This window comes from Rhinichthys klamathensis, unplaced genomic scaffold, assembly GCF_029890125.1.
Source record: "Rhinichthys klamathensis goyatoka isolate OS25496 unplaced genomic scaffold, OSU_Roscu_1.1 h1tg000053l_1, whole genome shotgun sequence".
Lineage (NCBI taxonomy): Eukaryota > Metazoa > Chordata > Actinopteri > Cypriniformes > Leuciscidae > Rhinichthys > Rhinichthys klamathensis.
In genome coordinates this window covers 3,216,734-3,241,447 of record NW_026606598.1, presented here as the reverse complement: position 1 = coordinate 3,241,447, position 24,714 = coordinate 3,216,734, and the positions used below count along the sequence as shown (strand labels likewise).

At 38.2% G+C, this 24,714-nt stretch overlaps 1 protein-coding gene across 17 annotated transcripts in view; it reads right to left on the bottom strand.

The window, feature by feature from the left end:
* col13a1 (collagen, type XIII, alpha 1) overlaps positions 1 to 24,714 on the bottom strand; it is a 113,729-nt gene that overhangs the window by 57,252 nt on the left and 31,763 nt on the right. The window lies entirely within an intron of this gene.

Sequence of the window (24,714 nt, the reverse complement as noted above, 5' to 3'; positions counted from 1 at the left end):
GTTTACTTCATTCACTGTGAGCTATTCCACTGTGGATTTTTTTTTTAAATTTGTCATTACAGAGGTTTAGTGGTAAAAACCTGACAGCTGTTTGATCATTCAAAGAAAGTTCCTTTATGTTAAGACTACCGTGACGCTCTTCATTATATGATGATGCATTTATAGTTTATTTCATGAGCCTGTGGAACTGCATACACTGTGTGTGTGTGTGTGTGTGTGTGTGTGTGTGTGTGTGTGTGTGTGTGTGTGTGTGTGTGTGTGTGTGTGTGTGTGTGTGTGTGTGTGTGTTGGATTTCCTCTTGGACTACAGTGTGGAGAGGGAAGCCATCTATCAAGCCTCAGCCCCGGGGAGGAAACTATTGCAGACGGACAAAAACATCCGTGGCACTGTCTTCTGTCTGTACACTTTGATTTGACCATACACCTTTCAAATATTAAAAAATAAACTTCATTAAAAAAAGTAACACATTTTTTGTGTGTTGTTTTATGTATGCAAACATAATTGAAAAACTACCTTTTTGGGTAACACTTTATTTTAAGGTGCTTGTAATAAGCAGTAATTAACAGTTAATAAGACACTTATAAGACCTTATAAGACACTTATAAGACCTTATAAGATGCATATAAGCATTAACTACTTCATATAAGGGTTAATTAAAGGTCCAGGCCCTGAAGAGATCAGGGAAACTACTCCCTCTTGGGAAGGTCAATTTTTAAGGGCCTGGGAGTTTGTGTTACCATTTATGTTTGTTCGGCTGTTCTAAAAGTGCAATGTATTGATACTTGAGAAATTTATTATTTAATTTAATTTATTTATTATCGTTAGTTAATGCTTATATGCATCTTATATGCATCTTATAAGGTCTTATAAGTGTCTTATTAACTGTTAATTACTGCTTATTACAAGCACCTTAAAATAAAGTGTTACCCTTTTTTGTTACACACAGCATCTATCAGAAATTTTTCAGTGAATATATAGTTTGTTTGTACAGTATAAAAACCATTATGTCTATATAAAAGTCCCCATAAAACATGGAAACCTGTGTGTGTGTGTGTCCATGTGTGTGTGTGTGCATGTGTGTGTGTGTGCGTGTGTGTGTGTGTGTGTGTGTGCACCATTCAAAGTAAGATTTTTTTAATATTTAGGATTTTTAAAGAAACGAATACTTTTATTTAGCAAGGATGAATGGAATTGATCCAAAGTGACATAACAAACATTTCAAACAAATTCTGTTCTTTTGAACTTACTATTCATCAAATAATTCAGATTTTTTATCAAATAAATTCAGCCTATTAAAAGTTTATAGGCAGAAACATTTAAAAATTGTACAGACCCCAAACATTTGAAAGGTAGTGTATATGAAACACATTAAAACACGTTTATTTGACAGCTCCAGGGTTTCTTTCAGGTTTTCCCCTCCGTTTGGCCTAACACTTTGTTCATGGTCATCCAGTTTGAAATGTTGATTACAAATACGTTGGGAGTGGCTTTTGACGGCAACATGCACAGTGCATTATTGGTGTTGAAATTTTCCTAATATTTGCCAAAAAGGGGAAGACAACAGCACTTTTTTCTTCAAGTTTTCTTCAGTCAGGTAGCACCGATTTCATAAATAATTTTCGCCTTTCTACTGCATAGGCAGATAAGTTTTATTGAAACCCCATTTTGCCAGCAGTGAAGTATCCCTTTAAAGAGCCCAAAAAGCAAAAACACTATTATTTTGTATTTATGTAACTGGGCAATCACAAAAATCCTGCTCTCTTTTAATCTAATTTGTATCACGGCTGAAGTTTGTGGGAAACAATGAAAGACCACTAATAGGATCTATAGGTTCAAAGGTCATGGGCACACATGTAAGGAATATGGGACCTGGACGCAGCTGGAAGGTGTTTATAAGCGGCGGCGTGTAGAGAGAGGAACAGATCTCTGCTGAATGTAGCTGCCATTAGGAGTGTGTATAGTGGTCTATGCTGCGTACGAGTGAGCAAGCTTACATGTGGCGTGTATATATGAACGTGTTGAAGTATGCATAGCAGGTCTAAGGTGCAGACCCAGGTGGTGAGTGGGAGCAGGCCACTGTGGCCTGCTGGGCACTGCTCAGGCCGGCCCAGAGGAGCGTCTGGCGAGGTCAGAGGTCACCCACCGGAAGAACACTTCATTTGAGATCCACGGTAGCAGGGTACATGTGGCTCTCATTTAACCCACAGCGCTGCTGGGTAAATGAAGGGGCACCCCAGAGGAAAACGGGGGCGACCGCTTCCCTAGAGCCCAACATTTCATGGATAAGAGATATTCACCGGACAAATCATCAAATACATCACCAGGGAAAACTAATTTAATTATGCTGTTCTTTTAAACCAAAGCAGCATAAAGTATTGTGGTATTTTACATCACAATACTGTTTCGATATCATCATGCCAAGAATTTATATATTTAGTTTTGATATTATTTTTGAAGAGACTTACTAACCCAGGTCAGAATATGCCTACTTCCCTACTATATACAGTAGTAGATAAAAAAAAAAACAGTATGAGGAAAGAGTATGACTGAATTTGTAGTATTCATAAAACAGTAGGCAGAAAGTACACAGATGTACTACTTCCGCCGAGATTACAAAGTGCATATTTGATGAACACGTAACTAACCTGTGAGGCCACTGGAGAGGATTTGTAAAAAGCAGTAAAGCAACGCATTGACACCGTAAGTCACATGACAATGTCGACATGGTGAATGTAGTATGTTTGAATTACATTCATACTACAATACAATACATACTACAATACTAACATACTTTTTTTTAATGATTGCAAGGTAATTAATTGTACAAAAGTAGTATCTACTCAGAGAGTGATTTCGGACGCATTATTGTGGAGGTCAATGCATGCTTGATTCTTTTAAACAAACACAAACACACTCACCTAAGAATATAATTGATATTATATCCATATATAAAGTCCAATGCAGGTGAATGACAAACAAATGTGTTAAAGGGACAGTTCACTCAAAAATGAAAATTCTGTCATTAATTACTTAAATTTGGAATAAATTGCATTTGGATTAGTTTTACAATCTCTTTATGAACTTTTTGAAGCGTCAAAGCGGTAGTTGCGTATCTGTCAATGGAGAGACAGAAAGCTCTCAGATTTCATCAAAAAGATCTCCATTTGTGTTCCAAAGATGAATGAAAGTCGAGAACGACATGAGGGTGAGTAATTAATGACAGACTTTATATTTTTGGGTGAACTATCCCTTTAAGGGTTGCAAATTCACAATTTACATTAACCATACATGATATAATACTGTATCACAAGGTCCCTGCTGATTCCCACCCCTATTTTCAAGTGTTTCACCTCTAATGTTCAGCATGTGCTTGACATGACCATTGCAAAGTTCCACAGGAGTTTTCAACACACTAACGAAGGTGCTTTCTGTCAATGTAAAATGTTTCGTGTCACTACTAATTGTTTAAGGCTGGGTTGGGCCAGCCGTGCCTTCAAAAGTGGGCAAAGGGCTATGCTCCTGTGAGGTGACCTGTGAAGAACCCCTGAGACTATTATGTATTTAAACATTTAGTATTCACTTTCAGCGCACAGGAAAAGGCCAATTTGGTGAAGTTTACAGTTGCCATCACATCAGTAAGAGTGTTGTCTTAGTGTTCTTGTTGGATAATCTGCAGTATATACTCTTCTAAGAATTTCCATAGGTCCGTGTAACAGGATGGCCCTCTATAGGGCCATTGATCAGGGACCAGGCTTGGCAAACTCCCTTTACTGAAAACAAACACTGTAGTTAAAGACATACTGACACTGATTGCCAATAGATCACCAAACTTGTTTAAAGAAGACTGACTTGATTAAAAGAATTCACTAACTATATCTAAACATTCTTACTTGACAACAGTAGAAATATCAACTTAATGTTTAAGTCTGTGTGCATTGTTTGACAGTACTTTCACCTGCCTTTCAGTTGTTTTCAATTTAACTTCAATTTATGGGTTATACGAGCAGGTGTTGGAATGTTTGTATACTAATGTGTGTTTTTTTGGGTCCTGGAACCTGTAGCTCACCCAGAGGGTTTATTGCTCACAAGTTTCACTTTCATAACTCAGAAGACTTAAAAGAACAGTTCACCCCAAAAACTAAATTAAAAGTGAGTGAAAGGGAGAGGGGACACACTCATTCCAGCTCCAACAATCACATAAAAACACAGTAAAAAGTGGTCTTTTCGTGAAGACATGTCATGCCAGATTTGAGGTTCAATGATAATGAACATCACTGATTATTGAATATGTTACACCAGTGAGTAAATGATGACAGGGAGTTTCTGGTCACACTTTATATTAGGTGTCTTTAACTAATAAGTTGCATAAAAAATGGTTAGTACCTGTTGTGTTCAAATTGTATTGCAAAACACTTTAGCTGGTATTGAGGTGGGATACGGGTAAGGTTAGGGACAGGTTTGTGGGTATGGGTAGGTTAAGGATGGGTCAACAGAGTAATTATATATGTAAATACAATAAATAATAACAGCTGTAAATACATACATGGTTTTATATTGTACTTATATAAAACAAATACCTGCATGAACACAATAAGGGCATTGCATATAATGATTAATTTAAATGTTACTACAAGTAGTTAAAGACTTAATATAAAGTATAATATAAAATTTTTATTTTATTTGGTTGAACTATCGGATAGTTTATGGACAATCGAATCGAATGCATCCTGGCAAATCTGACAGCAGTTTGAGACAGTGATGTCTTCTAAAACTTTAGAGGACAAATGTGAGATTACTGGAGTCTTTTTAACACTAGGTTACAACAATTTTCTCCTCATTTACTCTCATTGCTTTCTAGTAGAAACAGTTAAAGAGACCTTATTTGTAATTTGTCTTTTCTGTAAGGAGTGTTTGCCTGTGGCTGCTGTTATTTCATTAATCACTCAAGCTCGACCTTCTCCCTCTTACTGCAGCTGTCCAACCGCACCTAATTTTATATGGCCCAACTCTCTTTTCTCCTCTACTTTATATATATTTCCATTGACCTTCTTTCTCACTATAACCTCATTCAGCAACATTAGCCCTAAAAAGATATATTAAGTTGAACAGACCGTGTCTGCAATGCTGTAGTCTTCTATATTAGTGTCTAGCCAAATTCCCAACGTCCAAGAGCCAGAAGAAAGCATTGATATGTCCAAGATAATGCCATTCGATTTAAAGGAGAACTGTGTAATTTTTGTGGCATTAGAGTCACCAAACAAAATTGAAAAAATAATTATTGTTTTCACATAAGACTCCTGAACACGCTACCTCTACGTCATTGGTTGCCCAAACAGATAACCCTGCCCTACATTCACATTATTGGTTGAATCAGTGTTGCCATGTTGGGATGCTTAGAATGGCTAAAACAATCAAAGCAATGTTTTGATAGAGCCACAGAATCTCTGATAATAGAAATATAAGAAAGTATTTCAAAATCAAAAACTTTCCCACTTCACCTTTTAGCACAAGCTCTTCTTCTGACGGATGAAAGTGTGTGGGTGTTTATATGTGTGGCGGAAGGAAACCTACCGGTAACTAACAGTTTCCATTATGTAAATAAAAGTTGTGTAATCAGCACTCCATCAGCAGTGACAATAAGGAAACGCATGAAAGATAAATTCACTCTCAAAACACACACAAATACACAGAAAGCCACAGAGTTTGGGTCACATTACCACAATCCAGTCAATGAAGGGACAACGTCTACTTACAGGAGGACCTGCAATAAAAACAGAGAGAAAGAGAGATTAGTCACAATGAAAAAAATTAATAATAATATTGAAAAATAGACACTCATCTTGTTTGGACCATGTGCACATTACATCAAACATTTTACACTGACTGATTTTATTTCCCAAAAAAACAAAAAGAAAAACGTCACGCAAGTCTGAATTTCCGTAGTTCAACCAGAATCCGAAGTGGGTGTTCTGGCTGTTCAGCCCAGTCTGACCTGATGAACAACGCCTCAGATTTCTCTAACCGTAAAACAATCTCTGAGGAAGATTACAGCTCACAAGCAGGTAGGTTAACTAAGTGCGTCACAGCGTTTAAATAAAGCGTTCAAAAATATGTTTATAATTTAGTAGATGACAGGATTGAAAAGTTCTCAGTGGGAAAGTGCTGCTTGTCTCTGGAACAGGGATGAGCAGTCTGTCCACCAAGCAACAGACCACTGAGAACTGAGTGGGAGAATACGCCACATCACTGGAAGACTGCCGGCACAGATAAATCACACCCCTGTTCTGTGCACGCGAACCCCACCCAGACATCACAAACTGTCCATCTCCTTCATAACTAATGCTAAATCATACACTAGCGGCGTAATAAACAGTGGAAACAGATTTCATTAACATCGTTAGTCAAAACAAAGGTTAAAAACACAGTTTTCCGTAGTGATTCTGGTGGAAAATCCGGGACAGATTCAAACCTCTGTGTTAAATAAAACTATGATTTTACACTCTTATTGGTAGCTGAAAGCATAATGAAAATATGCTTCGATGTTTAATAAACGAACACGCAAGGGTGAGGGATGTGTAGAACTTTGTGAATAACATGGTTCCAATCCTGTAGAAATCATGTGTCTAATCAAAAAATAGTTAGATAGCCATATGTTAAGTATTATAAAAGCTCAAATTATGAGCACATGCATTAGTAGGATTTACAGCCTCTTTTACATCCTTTAACCAAGACACTTCAATCAAAGCAGAACAAGATCATAGCTTCAAGCATGATTCAAGCTTCAAACTTTATCGAGGAAGAGCAAACTCAAAATTGATGACAAATCTTTTCCGCTTATGTAACTTAATATCTCCCAGGACTTTTATAACTTCTTATGTCAGGACAACTGCAAGAATAAAATCGGTCCGTCGAAGCAATTTGTTACAGAACTATTGAACTATTTGACCAGAATCATAAGGGTTCGTTCCAGGATTTTCATCCAGGAACCTTTTTGTTCCTCTAAAGAGTTTGAAAAGGTAACACCTCTCTCTTTCATGGCCATTAACTTAGGGGAGTAACAGTTTGAATATTTGACTAGAGAAAAAAACTTTATAATGGATGCAAGAGAGAACAAAAGTTCATTTAAAACAATTGTTTACTGTATTCCTCAACAAGAAGAAGATCTAGATTTGGACTGAGCTCTGTGGATCACCGTGAGTCTGAATGGTGTATTAAATATGACAGCCTTAAGTAATGGTGCAGTCACACCGGTGACGAAGCTTTCCTATGGGTCCATCATTATTCTTTCCTTTCCTGTTTTGAGAAGTCTGTATTTTCTTAGAAATCAGAACCTGCATTTATCAAAGCTGCTGCTGAGACAGCTAGCCCTATTTTAGACCTAAAAGCAAGAATAATGTCAAAGAACAAGTGAACAACACACACAATAAATGTGTGGTCACGCAAGAATAGCTCTCTGAACATTCCAGATCAATCTTTGTCATCATAAACACTCTCATTTTACCCATGTGATCCCATGACTCTTTACATGAAACCACTTCATAAGCCAAAAATATAGAGGAATCTATAGGTCGTATAGTAGCAGACTCAAATGGAGCACCTACAGACTGTCCTGCACACAAAAACATCTCATTGGCAGGCTTTATGCAACTTGCGGGACGAAAATGAAAATTAGTGCTGAGAATGTGATCTAAATGATAAATAAATGTTAAGCGAACTGTGATTGATCACTTTACATGTCAGTCAGGCAGCCTCTTCTTTTCTAAGCGGACAGTTCTTTGCTCTAATAGCTGCAAACAGCAACAGTCTTAATTTTTCAAGTCAAAAGTCTATCAACCTCTACAGTATAATCATGTGAAATAAAAATATCATTTTGATGGATGTGACCCCAAATACCTTTTAGTGCGTCCAAAGGTTTCTGTTGTATTAATACAATTAATTTTGCACTAGGACTCAATTCATCCCTTAATATATTCTGTACAGAGCTAGCATCTCTGAATGTTTTAAGCTTGTTTTCATGCTTCTCTTGCTATTAAAAGCACATACGTAGCAGCTTATACAAAACAGCAATCCATGGAGTTGCAGGCACAGGCATATGATTACTAAAGACCTACCTGAAGCCCCATCGCGGCCTTTCTTTCCCCTCAAACCAGATCCTGATTGAAAAACAACCTACAATCAGTCCCAAAGTTATAGAATCTCGAAAGCAATATCTCTACACCATAGTAAAGCCTTACCCTGCTACAGTCTCAGATTTGCTTTTTACCTTTAGGAGTACAACAGCTTTTCACTGGGAAAGTACCCTTAGAAGGACAACGTTGCACCCTAAAAGGTTTACAGTAGTACTTTAAGTGTATATATTACTACACCTAGGTGATAAATTCACATTTAGGGATAGATAAGGTACAAACTTGTCCTTTTAAGGGTACTACCCAAGTGACAAACTGTTGCACCCCTAAAGGTTTTGCTATTTTTTTTCTGACAGATTTTTACTAGCAGAGCTAAAAATTGCATTCCAATACTTTATTATATAACGTTTTAAACCAACATTATATAATGTTGGTTAGTAATAACTTCATCACAATTCTTTGGACCAAGATCCCCGTGGCTGCAATAATTAAAGGCAAAAACGCGGCTAAAAATACATCACCACAGAGTCGCGGCAAGCGGCAGTCGCAAGAAGCAGATAACGTGTCAAAAACTGTGCCTGTGTAGCCAGCAGTAGGATGAGTGGACACTTTGGTAGACTGTATACTGGGTGTGGAGATCCTTAAAGCCCCAAAGTGAAAGTCGAAACCGAGCACACAGACACGTGGAAGCATGTGTTCTGATTCCTGACGCATTCTGGACTTGAGTCCACTTCCTGCTCGACAGACAACCTTCATCCAAAGGCCAAGTGAGCCGGGGCGTCAAAAATACCCCATGTGATGATGCCTAGAGGACTCTGGGTGTAAAACTATGCATGTCTAGGGGAGTATGTTTGTGTGAGAGAGCGAGAGGTGGTACACACAACAAACACCACCGAACTATAAACACAAGGAACATTTAAGGCTTTTATTAAATGTTTAGGCAGTGCTATGCCAGTTAAAGTATTAATATCGAGCCGCATATCACAACCACCTGTTACCGTCCTTATGCAAGAGGACTGGAAAGTGATAGGAAATAGAGATCTTCTGTTGAATGCTGACACGCAGGCACCCGAGTCAACGGCCCCACCCCTTTTCATAGTACTGAACCCTGAATATTAAACTATGAGGAGGACCCAAATAGTTTGGTATCATTTCCCCCTAAAGAAACTTCTATGGTACTACATAGACCTTTGGAAACCCTTTCATAAGATTTCTGTGGCAGCAAAATGTTGCATCGATAGTAGGGCTGTACGATATGGACAAAAAAAACTTGTCTGTATAAATGTTTTTTTGGAAGCTGGCTTTATTGAAGATATTTGCAAGCACCATATCTTTGAATAAATGATACGTGACGGTTATTTCTTTATGCCTTTTTGAACTTTTCGTATGTTGTGCATTTCACACATTTTTCACATGTGTCATTGTTTTTCTATGTAAATACACACAGATGTCCATGTTCACGTCTTTTGCAACATCTCACTCGTTGACATTCCGTTCTACACGACACTCAAGGTAAACATTCAACCATTAAACCGTCTCTAGTCCTGCGCCTCGTGTTTTTGACCGTGTTCTGTGTCAATGGCCCCATTCTGTTTTGCTGACACAATACTTTGACAGGTCTTGCAAATTATCTGACTCGATGATATAGATCATCTTTCCTGTATCCAAAATATTCCAAAACCACAGATATTGATTTTTTTCTGTCTTTTTCAGATGTTTAAGTCTTTATCCTGTGTTGAATTCACCTTCCCTGTTTCTGTGCTTTCTTCCATGCCATAACAGTAAACCCGCTCTGTTCTCGGCTAGATTTAGGCACGCTGCATTCAGATTGCACACTGAGGGGGCTGGCAGAAAAATAGCTTTCTGCGGTTTATAAAAAGTCACGCATGCTCACATCACAATCATTTTTATGTAGAGTATGGAAATGGGAAATATTCACTATGGTACCATAAACATATTGTGAATCTCAAAATGTCCAGATTACATTTAACCCCAAAATTAAAAGAAAAAATTAATTGCATTTAGAAATTTAAGACTATTTTTGTGTGACAATTAAAACACATTTTAACCATTTTTTTAGACACACTTACTTAACCCAGCTGAAATACGGTCTTAAGATGATCCGAGTACTGTTATATAAACCCAGGAATAACCTCAAGAATACCATACAACCTAAAATACCCATCCACTGCCAACTCCACTCCCCTTATCATCTGCCAATTTCTCCAAATGCTCTGTCCTCTGATTGCCCCGTCCACATGCCATAGTGCCCGAGAATGAATGCTTCAGCTTCCAGACTTCCAAACTGCAAGCGCAGCACAGCAAAGTCCAAGCAGAGGATGAAACAGGGACATGAATAAAACAGCAAATGTTGTGCTAACAAAGCATGGATTGGATTCCTTTTCAGACATGGATAACTTCAGTGCAAGAACATGGCGCTGCTTCTGTGACGCGATATGGTGTCTTTAGAGGGATAGGTCACCCTAAAAGGAAAATTCCCTCAAGTAGTTCCACAAATGTTACACATATGCATTTTAAGAATTATTTTATGACGTTTATGTACTGTAAACAGTGCATTTTTTAATGAAATCTTAAATCTTATTGATCATGGAAGCAGTAATTCAAGAAAGATAAATCTACAATTTAGTAAAAGTAAACTTGTTCTGCTTCAGTTGTGTGATGGTCAGAGGAAAAGAAATGAACTTTTGCACTTTTGTACTAAGATGAACTAAGTCTTCCACACACCTTTCGAAATCTGGAAAAATCGCTGCACGCATTTCATGACTTTTCACAACTGTTATATATAACCTTGTCAAATATAAGTTCTCTTGGTCTCCAAATAAAAATACGGTTATGTGGCAATTCCAGAAGGCCGAGAAGATTAGTTGACTTCTTTGAAAAAGCGATGTGGTGCTCTATGCACCTCCAGTATCCTAAGGGAACCAATAAACCTTAAACAAAGGCCCTATCAAGTTCCAATAGGTCCACAAAAGTTTCAAGCCTAGAGAAGCATACAGTCCATCACACACTCCAACCCATGCTAAACCTGGTGCAATCCAGATGACTGACGTCTCATTGAACAGCTCCCACTCCAAAGAGAGCGCAGGCCCGGTTACAGGAGCCGAACGGCAGTGTGTCTACTCCCGCCTGCCCACTGATGACAGTTGGCCCATTCACGACGATCCCTCGCCGCTTTGTTGCCTCGTTAAACTGCAGTCACAGTTTGAAAAAGGATCACAGCACAAGTCGTTTTTCATTCTCGCTCCTGGCCCCTGCTGTATTAACCTCATACCACGATTATAAAATTCAGAAGCACACCAGCTAGTTCTCAACTGAAAGAGTTTGGAAAACACTTGACTACACTTGCACCTATACCGGTCAATAAAAAAACAAACATCTGACATGCATACAATAGGCTCAAGAGCAACAGAGTATTTTGCTTATAAAATTGGGAAAGGAGACATACAACATTAGAAGGCTGGGAAAATAACCTTGCAAGCTTTCTTAAGGGCACACAGTTCTAAGCCAAGTCAATGTGCACCTCACCCTGTCTATCGTACTTCTTGCCAATTGTAGAATTCCCAGAAAGTCTGAATTGGTGCAGAGTTCTTGTTCATTCTCATGCCAAGATGAGGCTAGGTGGAGGAATATTTTCCCCAACAATCCATAGAGCAGAAAAAGTGCGCCATTACGGCCGGGATTAAATAATTACGGTGAGCCACTTACAGGAGATCACTACAAAGACTCTTTTGTGATGATGCCAGAAAAACCACTATTACACTGACTTTACCATTATTCTCCCAAATTGCTCCCAGGGGGAAAAAATATACATCAATATACATCGTCTCCTTCGTTCTGAGCAGAAGAAAGGCTTCCTACTCCAATTGTACCAGGTGGTGAAGTGGAGAATTGAAGTGCACCACATAAATCTTTCAGTGAATTTTCTTTGGCTGTTTTTCCATCTAAATGGGTGATTTAGATAGTCATCGACTGAAATTTGGCCCCAAAGAAATTCATCCATGATTAGAAATCTGAGAAACGCCCAATAGAGGCATTACCATTGACTAGTCTGCTGAAAAGACCAGTGTAGATCAGCATGAATTTCCAAGCTGGTTTATGCTGGTTTGAGCTGGTCAGCATAGCAATGCTGGCATAATCTGAATAACCAAAGAAAGCCTTGGGCTGCGAATGAAAGGTTAGGCAGCTGACTTGTTGCCTCGCTGCCTTATCAGTCAATGACTTTCCAGGAAGCATTTGCACACAAAGATACCTCTTGAAACTGATTCAGGCAGACTTCTGAGGAAGCATAGCAGTTTATTGATCTACGACAAAACAGAGAGAGCTTTGGCGATAACTAAGCAAATGTTGAATTACTACATACTAATCTCTTGATAAAAATGGCATTAAAAAAAGAAAAACATTGGTCAAAAACATACATTTAGACCAGGGATACCCAATACTGTTCATGGAAATCTACCTACATGCAGAGTTCAGATCCAACCCTGACCAAACACACCCTGTGAAGTGAAGTGAAGCTAATATTGTATTATTTTGGACGTGCCTTGATGCCTTCCTACCTTGAAATGCATCCTCTAAAGCCAGCAGTTTTAAGCTTTCGGACACCGTCTTTTTTTAAACTATTTTTAAATCAATACACTCTTGGTTCTCCATTTTGGTTAAACTGTAAATGTAAATAAATGATACTACAATCCCACACTCATTAGTTTAATTACCAGATTAAAAGAAACAAAGCAGTAGTGTAGGATGATTCATCAAGGGTCGGATTTTCTTTGAGCTATGATGCACAATAAAACTGTGGCCAGGAAGTGCAAGGGGCATTTGGTTTAAATAGAGTTTGCTTTATTTCCTCTTTAATTGGCCAATTTGCTGGACTGAATTGAGATCCACTGACATTTCACTTAAGCATGGTTGGCTTTTATTTGCTCTGAACGTTTGTTGGGTCCTGTTCAATGAATCACGAGGCAAAGCCAGCAGGACAAGCATTTGACTTCATTAGCAGAAACAGGACGGATTTGAAGCGTCAAGAATCTCAATAGGGCCATTGAGAGCGACTGAATTCCACTTTTTTATCCCCACCCATTGGAAAAATCCTCTGTTACTGGCCCTGAGGTCATCTTATCTACTACAAATAAAATGCAGATTATAAAGAGAGAATTGCATTAACACCTGCCAGCCTTCGCAGATGCTGAAGTCATTATACTTCAGTAGCAAAAGTGCTATGAAATGAAAAGAATGTGTGTGCGTGTGTGTGGACGTGTGTGTTACAGTCAGTAGAAGAATATGTGAATAAATGTGTCTAAAGAAAAAAAGGTGTTCACACTTTAAACTTTTCATATGCAACTTTATGAAGCAATTCTTTGAAATTATGATCCATCTTGACCCGCAGTGAACTAACCAGGAGAATGCTGCATGTACCCAGTAACCTCAGAGCTGTTTGCAGAGTGTCAGATGCTCACTGTAACCGTGAGAAAGCATCAAACAGCCTTTATGGTGTGAAAATATCCAGTGTGAATTTGGATCTCTGCCCAATAAGCAGGAAGAGTTTCGGAAGACAGGCTGTGTGGGTAGTAACAGTGGAGAAAGTCTCGTCTGGGCTTATTCAGCACAGCTAAAAATAACTCGAAATGCAAAATTACAAACAGGAATTAAAAAAAATAATATTGCAAGGACAACAATGGCACTGAATAAAAGATCAATCTTGTGATTTTAAGGATCAAAATGAAGATTGTTCTAATGAAGATCAATTTGTTTAATCAATTTGAAGTCTGAAATCGGTACACCCTACAGCTTAGATTATAAATATTAATCAGGTGACATAACATAGTTTTCTGTAAGACAGCTAAATGAGTGCTAGCCATAATTGGATAACTGCCTGTTGTTTTTGTGATCATTTAGTCCCCTGCTGATGCAACTGGTTGGTGTAGGATTTGACTGGTATTAAAATTGCTGTTTTACGCTGCCAGTTAAAAAACTGTGGCCAAGCAAAGCAAAAGACTTACAATAAAATGGTTATATCTCCAGAAGTGGGGGAAACAAATTTGAAATAAACACATAAATAAAGCCCCTTTTTCAAAATGAATCAAAAGTGCCCCTCTCAACAATTATCAACAACAATATTATGGTCAAAACAAAAAGCAATTGAATTATAATTAATATGACAACATGTACAAAACAGTAACAAAACACTCAAAAGTCTGAAAATTCCTGTTTATTTTTACGTATCTGCCATCTAAACAGGGCTTGAGATGTCATTGCCATAATCCGTTGCTACGGGAGCGAACTGGATCCGCGTTTTGTCTAATTTTACAATTGAATTGCATCGCTTAAAAATTGGATGTGAATTGACTACAAAACACTCAACAAAACCATGCAGTAAAAGAAGTCACGTTAATGGTAAGTAAATACTCTTATTTGTGTACTGCATATTGAATTACCGTTTGAGGAAACTATCAGAGTTGGTTAAATTAAGTTCAAGTACCATCTATGGGCCTAGTATTGTGAGAAATGTAGGCCGGTCAAGTACACGCAAAATGGTGATACGAAATGGCCCCTTATATATATGAATTATGGTGATAGATGACCCTTTTGTACATTTGAGCCTCTGCCTCTGAGGAACTCTCTGCACAACCCTGCCCATATCCTCCAAAGCAACAAACACGTTACTTGTGCAAGACAAATGGTCATCAGGGTAGGGTTAAATCAACACCTATACTACTGGTGAACAGAAAATCTGACGCTTAAGGGATGTTTTATGGTTTTGCCTTGACAATTGTAATTGCGATGCATACACTTGCGAGCCCACCTTTGACCTTTAGGAGCTTTGAATGCACCAACTATATGAAAATGGTGTTAAAAGGGCAAGATTGGTGTGTCTGTTTTAAAAAAAGACCTGACCTTGCAGTAAAGTACACTTGCTTGAAAGGAAAAAAACACAATTCATCAGAATGAAGAAACAACACATTTATTAATGTTGACTTCATGATTGCAAAAGGACAGCACAATTTCCTTTCATAAATACCAATCAATCTGTATAGCTTTGCAACTTACCACACATTCTTAAAAATAAATTTAAAGACGGACTTAAAAAGGGGAGGTTTCACCAACATGGCGTCAGTTTTCTCCCGAGACTCGAGGCAGACAAATCCGTTATTGAGCGTTGTCACATCGGTTAAGCGAAAAACTGCAGACTGCTAAACTCCCATAGGACATCCTTGCTGAGGGTTTTACCGCTCCTATTCACGCTGCGGCCGAGAGCGAAAAATGAAGTGCGATGAGAGCTCAGAGAGCCGGCGTCCGCCGATATTGGGTTACTGAGGGTAAAAAGGCATGCCATGCCAAGAGTTATTAAAACAGAAGTCTGACAAGGAGATTTCAGTGGCATTGCTGAAATAAACAGGAGCAGCTCAATGTCTTTACCATTTGTGTTACAGGGCTGGCGTTTGGCCAGCGGCTCTCAAAACACACTGTGGCTTGTGTGTCAAAAGTGGCCATCAAATAAATGCAGCCTGTCGGCTGATTACAAAAGCAGAACTGTTGAAATAAACAATACACAGCTAAAAACATGTTAAAATGCCCATGCACTGGCTTTGCTAATGGGGCTAATGTCGGGTTACTAGGCAGGAGAGACCTGTATATTTCTAACATACCTGAAATAAGGCTACAATCAGGGACATACTGTAGTATGCATGACATTTAAAAAAAAATATATATATTGCTTACTGCACCTTTCATTCGGAATTATGCTGCTTTCAAGTGCACTTGGAAAATGTACGAATTGTCCAGTCATTATTTAGACTTCTCATGCATTCAAGTTGGAAACTAAATATGGAAGTACAATTTTAAAAATAAAGGTTCTAACAGAGGGGCTTTACAGCGAACAATTTTGTGTTTGGCAAAGAACCTTTTAGTTCTTAACCGTTCTTAAAGGGGTCATATAATGCCATTTTTGTACAAGCTAATATGATTCTTTAGAGTCTAAATTAAAACTTTGTAATATACTTTAATTAAAAATTCTCATTAGTATTGTAAGAAAACACTTATTTTACCTGGTCAAAAACAGCTCTGTTTTCAGCACGCCGTTTCAGTGCATATGCCTTTAAATGATAATGAGCTTTGCTCACCCCGCCTCTCTGTTCTGTGCGTACACCGTTTGTAACACAATAACCATAACGCGTTGTTCATTATAAACGTGGGATTATGAATTATATTGAGAACGTCGTACATAGAAAACATGCCGTAATGTACCCTGAGTGTAAACCTTAGACGCATTCATTGTGAAGCGTGCATCTAGCGATTTGCAAAGATTAATATAAATATTAAAGATTAATAAAACGTTACACTCACTTCAGTTATTTTGGAGGTTCAGCAGGAACACGAATAGTTGGTACCGGTCCAGGAGCAGCTTCTTAGCAAAACCAGCTTTATACTGACCCTCCTCGTTTATAAAGCAGTCTGGTGTGTGAAATGATTCGCGCAAACATGAGAGCATTGACGTTGCTCGTGGGGAATATTCCCTTCGAAAACAAACTCTGCCACTGCGTCTTCAGCGGTTCAGATTTAGGAACATCAAAATGACTGCTGTTTTCGTTATTGCACCCAAGAACAGAACACCACAATCGCTTAGACGCCATTCTGCTCATAGACAGTGCTCCAGCATATCAACAATGACCGCGCCGGTCCGCGCAGACTATGATTGACAGCTGGCTCACGAGCAAGGGCGGGTCTGTGTTGAAACGCTCCTGTCAATCAACAATCGCGGGAGGGGCTTCCGAGCGTGTGACGTCACACGGTCGAACGGCTTGATTTGAGACAGGGAAAAACATATAAGGAGATTAAAACAAAAACACTGGATGGATTTTTATTATTTTATGATGGTTGTGTACAGGCTCTGCCAACACACATTTCAGTACAATCAACTTGTAAAAGTGCATGTACCATTATATGACCCCTTTAAAATAAATAAAACATTCTTAGTGTGAGGAACATTTGAATGATCTAATAAACTGTTTCTATTATAAATAAACCTTTTGTGCAATTGGGAAGTTTTCATGGACATTAAAGATTATTCATGGAACCATAGAAGAAAATAAATATATACAATATACAGAGGGTATAGGTATATTTAAAGTGTAGCTAAACTGGGGGGTATAAACGTATCTTTCCATGGTAAAATGAATTTTTGTGATAAGCTTAGTTACCCCGATTTACATTTGTTTCCTTGATCTGAATTCCATGTGTGCCAGAAAGGAAGTGGAGTACTTTCCAAATTGGGAGTGTACAGTATGTGTACTTTAAAGTGATACAAAACAATAAAACATTAAGCAGATGTAAAAAAAAAAAACAATTCTATAAAGGTTTGGGGCAACTGTAAACCACTTCGCCTCTAATAGAAACCTCAAGTTTGTTCCCCAATCAGCAATATGTACAAATCTATAAACCAAACAGGATATCAAAATAAACCTAGTCTTGCTGAAAAATGACATGCCCGGACAAAGAATAAACCGGAATAAAAGGGAGAAATCACAAAGGATTGTGTTTCCGTTATATGTTTCTAACTCAAATGAGAGAAACAGGCACCGCCACAAACACAGAGCAGCATCCAAAGAGTCAGGAGCGACCGGAATACCGACATTCCTCTATTCCCTAAACCCAAAGCTGGTAAGTGTGGTGTTGTAACTCCCATTTATCTAGGATTTACATTTGGGAACAAAACTGAAGTGAGACTAAACTGAAGCAAAAACCCAAATAATCAAACTTGAGGCATGTGCAATGTGCTTGTAAATTGTTGCTACGGTGTGCTCGGATCTTTACGGTGAAGTTATGGCCTGTTGACGGGGACACAGAGAACTTTTCAACACCCTTCTCTATTACGCCTCAAAATAATATTCAGTGGCACAAAACCAGTATCCTTGGTTGCACTGTCACAATCTGTTTGGGTCACAGACATCAAAAACTTTCATCCAGACTCAAGAATATGTGGAAAAAACAGGGCTTGCATGATTACTCACTGCTTCGGGCAGTTTCAGGGTACACTGCAAGAATTGCATACAAAATTGTCTATGTAAACACTCCAAATGAACCCATATCTGCAATGGAATTAATGTGTTAGCGGAAGATTAATGCTGCCTTCACAGGCTATCAGAAATTTCGTACCCTCCACTTCTGAAGATTACGAGCTTGTCGCATTGATTCAAGTACTTTGTTGTCGGAAAGAATACTAATCATGGACAAAACGTATTGAAGACTCGGAAACTCGGGTATCCAAATTATCTCTGAGTTTCCCAGTAGTAAATACGACTTAACAGGGAATTCATGTCCAATTTCCGATTAGAAAACTCGTATTTACGATAGCACATGAAGGTAGCATTAGCTATACTGATTACATATCAACATAAATTTCAACAAATCTGTTTCTTACACAAAGCTATTAGAAAAACTTGGAATACAGTTTTTAGGCCCATTCAAACCAAGAATGACAACTATAAAGATAACTATAACAGTAACTATATTATTGTACACCCCAAGGACAATAATGTTCTGTTTATTAAAAGCGCATGCTGCAGTTAAGTCTTCTGACACTTTTAAATGTCACACTCTTTAAAGTCATTGGGATTCTGATTGTCTGTCAATGTTTTCATTATTCATCAGCTGGAAAAAAACTTGTTCTGAAAATTATTCCATTGATATGGAAGCTTGTTTCCGCCACAGAATGAAAAATAAAAAAGGTAATTGCGACTTTTTATCTCACAATTCTGACTTTTTTTCTCACAATTGCGAGTTTACATCTCGCAATTCTGACTTTATTTCTCAGAAGTGTGAGATATAAAGTCAGAATTACGTGTTATAAAGTCACAATTGCGAGATATAAAGTCAGAATTGATTGATATAAAGTCGCAATTGCGTGATATAAAGTCGAAATTGCGTGTTGTAAAGTCAGAATTGTGAGATATAAACTATTCTGAGGGGGAAAAAGTTAGTTTTTTCCCCCCCTTGGAATTGGCCTGATAACTCGCAATTGCGAGTTTATATCTCACAATTCTGAGAAAAGATGTCAGAATTGCGAGATATAAACTCGCAATTATGTGTTATAAAGTCAGAATTGCGAGATGTAAACTCGCAATTGTGAGAAAAAAGTCAGAATTGCGAGATAAAAAGTCGCAATTCTGTCTTTTTTTCTCGCAATTGCGACTTAATTTCTCATAATTGCGACTTTATATCTCGCAATTGCGACTTTATTTCTCACAATTGCGACTTTATATCTTGCAATTGTGACTTTATTTCTCACAATTCTGAATTCATATCTCGCAATTGTGAGATAAAAAGTCGCAATTATTATTTTTTATTTTTTTATTCAGTGGCGGAAACAAGCTTCCATAGATTGATGTCGTTCCTCTGTGTCGTTATCTGCATTTTGGTGTGGATTTCCTTAAAGAATTAGAATGATTATTAAAACTTCATAGTTATCACTATACTCACTGTCCTTGGGGTGAACTGCCATTTTCAGACTACTTTTGGAATATGTTATGATAATTTTGCAATGCTTTAATGTCCTTTGTGAAGCCCAAACATTCCAGCCCCATTTGTTGAATTTGCATAAAAAAAAAAAAAAAATCCATACTGAAGAAGAAAGGGATACAGGTTTGGAACAACATGAGGAGAGTAATTGAAGACAGAAACTTTTTTGCTTGAACTATTCCTTTAAGATTTTATGCTAAAAGACATCAAATCCAATTAAAATGATGAATATAGTATTTTATTCAAGCATGATATGAGAACTCATGTGCGTATATGCATGTGTGTTTATTTGATTTACATACTGTATGTTACATTGCCATGGAGATCTCAAGCAGGGGAAGTACTTAGTCTGAGATGTACTGTGCTTTGGAGAGGCTTGATTCAGCTCAGTTCCTGTCACATGCTGCAAGAACACACACACTGCCATTTCCCAGAACGCGCTCCAACAACACACACAAACACACCTCAACCCTATGAACCCCATCTTTTTCTTTTTCCCCCCTCCACTAGTTTGTCTTCCTCTCTTTGCCTGTCTAGGATCAGCGCTGATCTTTCTAGACTGCCTTCAGTCCATCTGCTCATCAGACCCACTGGAAGCTCCAGCAATGTCCAGACGCTACTCACTGCTCAGCTGGCCGAGCGGTCACCCTACACCACTGCGTGCCACCCTGACCCTGAAATCCAAACACGCCGTCTCACTGAAGGCATAAACCATCCCTGCTGCCTGTGCAACTGGCCAGGACGTCCTCTCTCCACCAGACCCGGAGCGGGTGCCAGTGCCAACAGCTACTGCAGACACAGGCGTCAGTGTGTAGTGGGTGTAAAGATGATGGAATGAAATTCAACAACATTCCAAAAGAGCCAATCAAGTTCAGCGTGTTACAGTTCACACTCCCAGTGAATCATTCATTTTCAAATCGTTTTGTACATTTTTCTCAAAGTAAAAAAGGTTAAAAAAAAATCTCATTATGTTTTTGGGAAAGATTGCACCACATTACAACCTGACCTAAGCTAAAAAGATTAAGTTGCCTGATGTTTTGAGAGACTTTCTGAACTTAGCACACATGAGGGTCAGGGGTCTTTTTTATCTTGTATCACCCTGATATGTTTTACTTTATGCCCCCCTAAACATATTGTTAATTCAGGAACATGCTAATCATAGAGAGATTCTGAACATTATAGGAATACATTACATTTTAATGTGGGTAACACTGTACAATAAGGTTCCACTTGTTAACATTACTTAACCCCTGTGCAGTGTTGAAAATCCTTTCCCTAATTTGGTAAAGGAATGACCAACCTTTTAAATTGCTTATAAATCTTCCATTATGCTATATTGTCACTAAATATTGGATTCAATCTTTTTGTCAACTTGTTTTCTTTCAATCAGCACAGGTTTTGTATTTCTTTTTGGAACTGATTGATTGCAGGCCTCATTGATCTGAACTCATCCGCAGCAGTTTATGAGGGAAGAAATTTCACTCAAGCTTATTCACCTCAAAACAATTGAGATACATGAGCTCAGATTAATTAAGGAAATGATAAATCAGCTCCAAAAAGAAATACAAAACCAGTGCTACTTGAAAGAAAACAAGTTGACAGAAAGATTGAATTTGGTGACGATATAGCATAACAGGAGATTTATAAGCAGTTTTTTTTAGGCGGGTAATTTTTGACTCAGAACACCACAAGTGTAACACGATTCTCAAAACAAAAATTCACAAACATTCACAGATTTTGGGGGGGAAATGTTATACCCCGTGTGAGCAAAGCAGTAAGTTTTAGTCCAATGTGATACAAAAACTAGCATTTTTAGTATAAAAGAACATCATATCCGGGTCAAAATGACCAGACCACAACGTAAGGGTTAACTGCATTATTTCATTAACATGAATTAACAAAGAAAAATACTTATAAATCATTTATTCATCATGTTAATTTCGACATTTACTAATACACTATTAAAATCAAAAGCTTGTATTTTTTGGACTTAGGCCAACATGAACTAACAATGCATAGTTGTATTTTAACTCATTTTAACAAAGATTAATAAATACCAAACAAATGTATTGCTCATTGTTAGTCCATTTTTATTCAATGCATTACTAATGGGACTTTATTGTAAAATCTTACCTTAATTTGTTTGAATAAATTAATAGATCCAGACAAAGCGCCACATTTTTAAATGAAAATTGTTAAAAAGATTGAAAATTCTCTCATCCAACAAAGTAACATTTTGAGTTTTTATCAGCATACAGGCCTTCTTGACTCAACTAATCTATCTTTATAACACAAAGTTTATCGCTTAAGAGGCTTTGGGTGTCTATCACAGAGAGAAAAACACTGTGACCCCAGCGCCGTGAACCCTTCCACATACACAATATGTACGCACATACTCAAAAAACCATAACACAACATAAATAAACAGTGAACAGTCCTTGTTTGTCCAGAGCCTCTCAGAGTTAAGCATATGGAGACTCTCACATTCGGTGGAGAGGAATAGGCCAGCTTGCGAGGGGGCCCACAATATGTTTACCCTCCAGGCATTCCACCAGCGAAGGAAGTCAGAAAGCTCTTCACAGAAATCAAGTAACACACTACCTCGCCACCATCCTAATGGCTACATTCTGCCTGTATTCATGGCCACGAAATGTGTGATATACTGTACGCACAGGCTGTTTCCAGGCACAGATGTTGTCATGCAGAGTTTGTAACAGAAAGATCGTAACATAACACAAAAGTTCTCTTAGATTCATATTTGGGTATATTTGTTCAGGCTGCGGTATTTAATGCTACAGAAGGAGATCAGGGTTTTGGCATTACATTTAAGGCATAGTTCATCCAAAAATTTAAATTCTGTCCTTATTTACTCACCTTCATGTTGTTTCCAAACCATATGTTTGTTTTTTGGTTTTTATTCAGTGGAACACAAAAGTAGAGCTCCAAAACTTAGGGATGCACAGATTATCTTATTAAGAATGATAAATGATACATTTGCATATATTATGATACTGTATTCAATTATTTGTTTCAAGATACAGATTAAGTGAGTGTTGACATCAGAGTTAACCTAATTGTAAAATACAGAAAAATTAGCATGCACAAACTAATATTTAATATCAAACTATACCAATAAATTTAGAAATATCAGCTTATATCTAATTTGGTACAGATATAATATGCATCCCTTTAAAAAATATATATTTTATAAAAGTACCTCAAAAGGCACCCATAAAACTTTGCATTCATTCAAATATGACATATCATGGTCATATCATGAGTCAGAGACCCAAATGTCATTGGTTCTTGCGTGTCTTGTCATCATAATCCTATGGATGTGACAATTTCATCTCTAAATTCCAAGTTGTCTTTGAAAGATTTGTAACACTGCACAAAAGTTACACAGACTTTCATGGTGCTTTTCTGGAGCTCAAAGGCCCCAATTACTTTCATTGTTTGGAATAGGGTGGTGTGAACGCTCCTTTTGTGCTTCACAGAAGAAAGTCTCAGAGGTTTGGAACGACACGAGTGTGAATAAATAATGACAGAATTTTAAATTTATATCCCTTTAAATCCATCACTAAGGAACAGATGGGAATTGACATTTTATTCAAATACAACATCCTGAGTATGAATGGCTCTATTTTAAGCCCTGGTAAATGAAGTCCAGGAAAAATCAACCTTCAAAGCACTGAAAGTGTGTAGTGTAAAACTCGTAATCCAATAAAAACATCTAACTGCGAAAGGCTCCCGGCAAGTCTTGCTCAGTTGCAGGTTCTGGATTCCTGCAGGCAGCATGACAATATACACTCACCTAAAGGATTATTAGGAATACCATACTAATACTGTGTTTGACCCCCTTTCGCCTTCAGAACTGCCTTAATTCTACGTGGCATTGATTCAACAAGGTGCTGAAAGCATTCTTTAGAAATGTTGGCCCATATTGATAGGATAGCATCTTGCAGTTGATGGAGATTTGTGGGATGCACATCCAGGGCACGAAGCTCCCGTTCCACCACATCCCAAAGATGCTCTATTGGGTTGAGATCTGGTGACTGTGGGGGCCATTTTAGTACAGTGAACTCATTGTCATGTTCAAGAAACCAAATTGAAATTATTCGAGCTTTGTGACATGGCGCATTATCCTGCTGGAAGTAGCCATCAGAGGATGGGTACATGGTGGCCATAAAGGGATGGACATGGTCAGAAACAATGCTCAGGTAGGCCGTGGAATTTAAACGATGCCCAATTGACATCTAAAGGGGCCTAAAGTGTGCCAAGAAAACATCCCCCACACCATTACACCACCACCACCAGCCTGCACAGTGGTAACAAGGCATGATGGATCCATGTTCTCATTCTGTTTACGCCAAATTCTGACTCTACCATCTGAATGTCTCAACAGAAATCGAGACTCATCAGACCAGGCAACATTTTTCCAGTCTTCAACTGTCCAATTTTGGTGAGCTCTTGCAAATTGTAGCCTCTTTTTCCTATTTGTAGTGGAGATGAGTGGTACCCGGTGGGGTCTTCTGCTGTTGTAGCCCATCCGCCTCAAGGTTGTGCGTGTTGTGGCTTCACAAATGCTTTGAGTGAAATAACCACTTGTTACAACCGAGGTATGCAGCAAAGTTGCTCTTCTATCAGCTTGAATCAGTCGGCCCATTCTCCTCTGACCTCTAGCATCAACAAGGCATTTTCGCCCACAGGACTGCCCCATACTGGATGTTTTTCCCTTTCCACACCGTTCTTTGTTAACCCTAGAAATGGTTGTGCGTGAAAATCCCAGTAACTGAGCAGATTGTGAAATACTCAGACCGGCCCGTCTGGCACCAACAACCATGCCACCCTCAAAATTGCTTAAATCACCTTTCTTTCCCATTCTGACATTCAGTTTGGAGTTCAGGAGATTGTCTTGACCAGGACAACACCCATAAATGCATTGAAGCAACTGCCATGTGATTGGTTGATTAGATAATTACATTAATGAGAAATTGAACAGGTGTTCCTAATAATCCTTTAGGTGAGTGTATATGACATCCAGCATACTCA